Source organism: Atractosteus spatula, chromosome 25 (assembly GCF_055471065.1).
Source record: "Atractosteus spatula isolate fAtrSpa1 chromosome 25, fAtrSpa1.hap1, whole genome shotgun sequence".
Taxonomy (NCBI): Eukaryota; Metazoa; Chordata; class Actinopteri; order Semionotiformes; family Lepisosteidae; genus Atractosteus; species Atractosteus spatula.
In genome coordinates, this window is record NC_142730.1 from 15,007,484 (window position 1) to 15,013,488 (window position 6,005).

The window sequence follows — 6,005 nt, forward strand, 5'->3', positions numbered from 1 at the left end:
TGTTTTTTTTAACTTCCTGAAAAACAACTAATAATTTAACTATATGTGCAAACGTTTTATGATATGTCGCTGTTGTGAATGTCTGTGGACATGTGCTGGCTGGACAGGAGGCTCCACTGTACACAGAGAGGGGCGGGAGGAGGGGACAAGCCGATACATACTCTTAGAGTTTGATTAATAGGGAATATAATACAAAAATATAGCACTAAAAATAAGATACACTCTACAGACATTCACAACGGCGACTGTCAGAAGATAGGACACAGCGGCTCAGGCACCCGCTGAGTGGAAAAGGGGCACTTTAATGTTCTGTATGGCTAATACTAAAGCCAATACTGGCTCAATACCCTCAATGGGCTTTGACGTGCTAATGCGTTGGTTTAACAGTCCGGGTGTGGCAAGCTTCCAATGTCAACTCGACTCGATTGGAAGACAATGAACGTATTTTAGCCCTAAATGAATTAATAGCAAACATGGTTTACATAAAATACATTTTTCCAAGAAAGTTTATAATAATACGATCTATAGTTGAATTCTGAGCCTAAATATAAAGGAAAAGCATTTTCAGAGAGCAATCACGCTGTGTTTATGTAGAAAAAGCGATTAGGTTTATGAGCAATCTAATTACCTATTCGCCTAAAACGCTATATAAAATAAAGTTTATTTAGAGATGAATGATCAGTGTCGCAGTTTAAATAATTTTCGTAGGAGGGCTTGGACAGATTCCAAGTGCATTTTTGCAATTTATGTTGTAATACAGTTTAGAATACAGTTAGTCTAAGCTTTATCAGCTTTACTTATGGGTTGCAATTTAGAAAAAGTCAAAAACCGTACTCAAAATGCAATTTAGAGCTTTCTGGCAAGGGGGGACACACAAATTATAATGTAACATGCCACTGTTTGTGCATTAACAAAGTTATACTGCAATTTTCCTTAGATACGCGATTAAAAAAAATAAATTTTTTGAATCCCCGGCGGAACACACTCCATAAGAATCAGCGCTTTTATACAGTATATCGCCTTTAAACACATATATTTAAACACGCGTTTACGATTTAAATCAAAACGCGATTCAAATCAATATAAATGTTTATTTTGTAACGCATAGGTGACTATTCATTGTTATTAAAAAGACTTAAATTCGATCATGTTGTGATATTTAGAAATATAAATTTGTTTGGTGCGAGTGAGGTTTTATTTAATCTCTGACCAAGGGAAACGTTTCATTTTTTCAAAGAAATGTTTGTTAAAAAATAAAGTCATACTGTACAGTAGTTCCATGGGATTCAATCACAGACCATGTGACATGGGAGTCAGGAAACTAACACACAGCGCCACCAGATTTGATAACACTATAAAAACGCTATAAAATAATGTGACTAGGCACAGAACAAGTTTACAGCACAGTACAATAATAAATGCTGACCATGACTTTAGAAGCATAAATTACCTTACACTCAATTTAAACACAAGCTGTCTTTAGCCCTCTAAGCTGGTTCATACAGAAATGTAGAGATCCAGGCTCAGAACACACAGCTTCATTAGCGAATACATATGCAGGACAACTAGAGAAGACGTTTTACAGAGGATGGTTTTTAGAAACATCCCATCAGTGAAGTCAACTCCTACTGTGGGTAACTGTCGTGTGGATAGTTTCACAAGAATCAGACAAAGGTTTAAGCATCGCTTGTTCTAGATAAAACTGCAAAAAAAAACAACAACCCATAATGTACTTCTTTGCGGCTCTGTTTGCCCAAATCATATATTCACAACGTTAAATTAGAAAATAATATTACGTAACCAAAATCCGCAATATGGAAACAGAACCTGTGTAATTGTTGACAGATGATGTTCTCGTAACATTTTTACAAGACAAACTACAACATTTAAAAAATGACTTGTATGTACTTGATATCTCTAATCAATCCACGGCGATATAGTTAAAGCAGTCCCCGCACAAAACGAAACTAAAACGCCCTGGGCATACCGTTTTGCACTTCTTATCAGTTGCTCAAAAGTAATTTGACTGTATGAAATGCATAATATAAACCTCGAAACATATACAGTACGTGAGCAGTACTTAGGTAGTATCAGTGTCAAGACATACCTCTCAAATACTGTAAATCAAGTTAAAAATATCTCAAGACTGATTCTGGTCATAATGAAACCATGTTTCGTGTATGTTTTCTTTAAAGTACCAAAACCAGCCATATACTGTATGTTTATGTTCCAAAATTAATATCGTCTATGGCCTTCACACGCGTTGCAGTATGCTACTATTCTTTTTATGCTCAGGCACTAAGATTTCCCTTCAGTGGTAAAATTCCATATAAATATTCAATACTTAAACGGGCACAGTTAAGACATTAAATATACATATACATACTGTATACAGTACAGTTTGCATACGGTAATATGTTTATGTTCCTAAATCAATCTCTTTTATGAGCATGTGTAAGCCATGGTGAATCGATTCGCAAAAATTACTGTACTTTGCATGATTGGAAAAAAATGTGTGATTGCGAAATGCTGTGGTGTTACTTTTACAAAGACGGTCAATGGACCAGGGCAATACTTTGAGTTTACAGCTTGTCCAAGGTCATTTATTATTAATACTATTAGTAATATCTTCGTTAAAGACTTTGATGGCTACAGCTCAAACATGAGAGGTTGAGCTTTATTAGCTCCACCTTGCGGAAATTCCGGACACTATTATTTTGCTAGCGGTATTTACCGGTAACTTGCGGTATTTGCCAGTAACTTGCGGTAGACTGCGTACAGCGTACCGGAAAATAATGCAGTATCGCAAGTGCATTTTGAATGGCTGCATCTGTAAGTGATGAAAGAGTTGAAAGTTTCAGCGACAAACGCAGACGTCACTTTGAGTGCTTGGTGTTTTGTAGCACAAATCATCACACGCTGCTCTACACTGGATTATAAAGGCCGACACATTTTCCAAACATTTTAATGCTGGAGTCACACTGTAGTATTAATAACAGTGTGATACTCGAGGAGTGTAGTGGGATCGCGGTGGCTCATCAGACCGCTTTGGGGGAGGGGGATGGCATCAGGATGGCCGAGCGGTCTAAGGCGCTGCGTTCAAGTCGCAATGTCCCCTGGAGACGTGGGTTCGAATCCCACTCCTGACAAAAAGCTTGCTCCATTCCCTCTCCAGTCGGGTGCACATGGGTGAAGCAGCCTGATGTAGGAAACGTGCACCTATAGGCACGCGCTTGTCCCATACCTTTCTTGATTTAGCTCGTACTCCATAGGATGGAAGCGGTTGCTCTGGCTTTTTCACTCGAATATAATCTGATCGCAACAGAAGACTGTGCAGCCCTTTTTCAACGTCGCTCTCCGTTTCAAAAAATAAAAAAGCAAATGACATGCTAGCACTCAGACACCCCTCAGAAGATTGAAGGGTGGCTTAAAGCTGGAATGATTAGGTCTCCCCGCTCCGACACCAAAATGGAACTTCGTTAGGCAGAGAGAAAGCAACATCGGAGGAGCGTGAACAAGACTTTAGAAGCTGCTCCACACGGCACTTTGAATCTCAGACATAGCAGTGTTAGAGGCAGGAATCGCCTTTGCGAACGCGATGAGAAACAGAACGCAAGCTCAGGTCCTGCGGTTTAATAAGCAGGCACGGCTTTCATGCGACTGCACATTTCTTTTCTGGAGCAAGTTGACTTTCAGCTTCAAGAAATTCACACAACTTCCGAAATCCGAAATACAAATCTGGCTCATCGCTACACAAGAAATGCCGCCGGCTGGCAAGAAAATGACAGCGATGTTTTTCCTTAATGACAAACTTCCGATGGAGAAAAACAACGGCGGTGCGTCTCTGTCGGCTTGATTCAGTTTAATGCAAGTATTCATTCTCTTTCCGGAACATACAGCTTGCGAAAGATGAAATACAATTCTTGGCTTTTCTGTGTGGGTACAGAAGAAATCCTGCCGGCTGCTTCTGGAAAAGAATTCCAGCCTTTTTTACTCTTTAACCAGAAACTTGCGAATGATACAAAGCAAGCGGGGGGGGGGGGGGTTTCTCTGCAGCTGTTAACTGAACTGAATACGAAGCACAGCCTCCTTGCCCTCCGTGTTAAATGATCGCAAGACGGCGGCGGCAGCGCTCCCTGTAGTTGTGGCCGAGTGGTTAAGGCGATGGCCTAGAAAGCCGTTGGGCTCTCCCCGCGCCGGGTCGAATCCTGCCGACTATGGCGTCCTTCTCATGTTGCCGTGCGCCTGTCCAGAAAAAGGTGGAGTGCCGTTTCTCTCTTCCTGCTTCTTGTACAAACGCTAAATCGCTTGGACCTTTTGCCTTGAAAGTCGTGTCTTCAGCGTCCCCCAGCGACATTTCACAGCTGGAAGCAGACAACCACGCTTTTGGTATTGGCATGTCTTGTGCCCTACTTCAGCCCTTGAAGATCTAATTATTCAAACTGAAAGAACTGACTGAATAGGTGTTTGCAGTGCACCAGGAGGAGCAGTGACCATAGCAGTGGAGGGGTGAGGATGGCGCAGATGGAAACGTTTTCATGCGCTCCTCTGGGAGGAATGAAAATAAAAGGCGAAACCGGAAACAGTAGTAGCCGCAAGAGGAAGTGTCTTCAAGCGCCAAGCAAGCGCTCCTCGTTAGTATAGTGTTGCGTATCCCCGCCCGTCACGTGGGAGACCAGGGATGGATTGCTTGACGGCGAGCCAGGTTGCTTTTCTCCCATCAGATTCCAACCGCTAATGCTAACGCTGTTTGTGGGAGCTTACGTGCTTCTCCTTTTCCGTCATTTTCGGACGACTATTCCAAAGGGGTAACCTGATGGAATAGGGGCCTGAAGACATGAGGCATTCTTAAACCAGCACTGGGCTGCACGGCCTTCTGTTGCGATCAGATTATATTCGAGTGAAAAAGCCAGAGCAGCCGCTTCCATCCTATGGAGTACGAGCTAAATCAGGAGAGGTATGGGACACGCGCGTGCCTATAGGCACACATCTCCTACGGCAGGCTGCTTCACCCATTTGCACCCAACTAGAGAGGGTATGGAGCACGCTTTTTGTCAGGAGTGGGATTCAAACCCACGCCTCCAGGGGAGACTGCGATCTGAACGCAGTACCTTAGAACGCTCGGTCATCCTGACGCCAGTCCCCTGCCCCAAAGCTGTCTGATGAGCCACCGCGATCCCACTACGCTCCTCGAGTATCGCACTGTTATTAATACTACAGTGTGACTCCAGCATTAAAATGTTTGGAAAATGTGTCGGCCTTTATAATCCATTGTAGAGCAGCGTGTGATGATTTGTGCTACAAAACACCAAGCGCTGAAAGTGACGTCTACGTTTGTCGCTGAAACTTTCAACTATTTCATCACTTATGTAGGAAATAAAAAGAGCAGTTAGGTGGAACGCGCAGGGCGGCCGTCAGCAGAGTGGCGCAACAGAAGGGTCCTGGGCCCAAAACCCAGAGGTCGATGGATCGAAACCATCTTCTGCTTCATGTGTCTTACGCATGGATCATAAGCATGCCATCGGGTTAGTAATGTGCATTAAAGTACTGGTGGTCTCCCTTTCTTTAAGTTCTGTCCTGAGTTCCTCTCTCGTGTGTGTTTGTGCAAGCTTGACACTTGCGGGACTCTTTCATCTTCACCAATACAGAGATGACCAAATGTGTCTTCGGTTGTTCTGAGATCTTTGATAGTTTCTTTGAATGCTTCAAGTGAACTTCGAAATCGAAGCAGTTATGTTCATATTGATTTCTCACATTAATCATTATTAACCAGGAACAGCCAGCAGAGTCGGTCGCATTAGTAATTATGTCACGTCTCTACTTAGCAGAGCATTCAAAGACCCACTGGAAGCAGGAAAGCTCTAAAACACTGCAAAACTGATCTTGTGAAAATCATACTGGGAGCTCCGAGCGATGTCTGTATCCAAGCCATCCAAAATGGACTCTGAAACCTTGGAATATCAACACTATGAAGCGCTACCTTTTCCCTGGAGGAGTCCACGTGG

The 6,005-nt window shown here is 42.7% G+C and overlaps 2 non-coding genes across 2 annotated transcripts; one reads left to right on the forward strand and one right to left on the reverse strand.

Moving 5' to 3' along the window:
• The first annotated feature begins 3,066 nt into the window (after nt 1-3,066).
• trnal-caa (transfer RNA leucine (anticodon CAA)) lies at nt 3,067-3,149 on the forward strand. The gene has a single exon. It is a non-coding gene; the product is annotated as a tRNA-Leu (tRNA).
• Nucleotides 3,150-5,052: 1,903 nt separating this feature from the next.
• On the reverse strand, nt 5,053-5,135 carry trnal-cag (transfer RNA leucine (anticodon CAG)). The gene has a single exon. It is a non-coding gene; the product is annotated as a tRNA-Leu (tRNA).
• Nucleotides 5,136-6,005: the final 870 nt, after the last annotated feature.